This window comes from Vollenhovia emeryi, unplaced genomic scaffold (assembly GCF_000949405.1).
Source record: "Vollenhovia emeryi isolate VEMERY1.0 unplaced genomic scaffold, V.emery_V1.0 DF939589.1, whole genome shotgun sequence".
In the NCBI taxonomy this organism is placed as follows: Eukaryota; Metazoa; Arthropoda; class Insecta; order Hymenoptera; family Formicidae; genus Vollenhovia; species Vollenhovia emeryi.
Window position 1 is genome coordinate 17,115 of NW_011966777.1, and position 1,331 is coordinate 18,445.

Genomic DNA, 1,331 nt, shown 5'->3' on the forward strand with positions numbered 1-1,331 from the left:
CGCCTGTGGCGCGGCTGGGATCCATTCGGTTGATGGTCAGCCTAGCCGCTCGGTACGGGATGAAGATCCATCAGCTAGACGTCACAACCGCATACTTAAACGGACACATAGAAGAAGACGTTCTGATGAGACCCCCCAAAGAACTAAGGTCGTTGTTGCAAACCATCATAGACTCGGAAAAGGACCACCGTATCCTGCAGTTGGCGCAGAAAATGCTGCTGGACCTGGACGGAGGAGACAAGGTCTGCAAACTAAGAAAAGCGCTATACGGACTACGGCAAGCCGGGCGGAATTGGTATGTAACGTTCGATAGGATGCTCAGAGAGTACGGGGCAACTGCCACGAATGCCGACCCCTGTTTGTACCGAATCGGCAAGAGGGAGAATATAGTGCTAATTGCCGTGTACGTAGACGATGTCCTCATCGCCTCGAGGGACCAAGGAGAGATCGATCGAATCTGTGAGTTCGTTTCCCAGCATTTTACTATAAGGAACCTCGGGGAGGTACGCCAATGCCTCGGAATAAGTTTTCGTCGGGAGGGCAACGCCATCATCTTAGACCAAAGGAGTTACATACGCGAAGTGCTCAAACGCTTCGGAATGGACGACTGCAAGCCTGTCAGCACCCCTATCGACGCGAACGTCAAGCTGGAAAGAAGGACTGATAATCCAACTGAAGTTCAGCTGGATGTCCCCTATCGAGAACTGGTGGGGTGCCTTACGTATCTGGCATCATCCACTAGGCCCGACATCGCCTTCTCAGCGAGCTTTCTCGGGCAATTCAGCAGCTGCTTCGACGAATCTCATTGGAAGGCAGCCAAGCGAGTATTGAGATACTTGAAGGGAACCATGGATTTTGCCCTCGTTTACCGACCGGACTCCAAACCGCTAGAGGGGTATGTCGACGCGGACTGGGGAAACAGTACCTCCGATCGTCGCTCCTACTCTGGATTCTTATTCACTCTGAGCGGATGTCCCGTAACTTGGGATTCGAAAAAACAAAAGACGGTGGCCCTCTCTACTTGCGAGGCGGAGTACATGGCATTGGCCGAGGGAGCCAAGGAAGGAGTCTTCTTGCAGCGCCTTTTAGAGGAGCTGGGATTCATCGAGTTAGGAGACATCACCATATTCGGAGACAACCTAGGAGCTATCAAGCTGGCGAAGAATCCAGTCTTCCACCAACGGAGCAAACACATTGATATCAGGTATCACTTCATCCGAGACGTCCTTCAAGGCGGAAAGTTGAAGATCCTCCATGTCCCGACCGCGGACATGATCGCCGACGTTCTGACCAAGGGTCTGCCGAGGATGAAACACACTGACTGCCTTCGG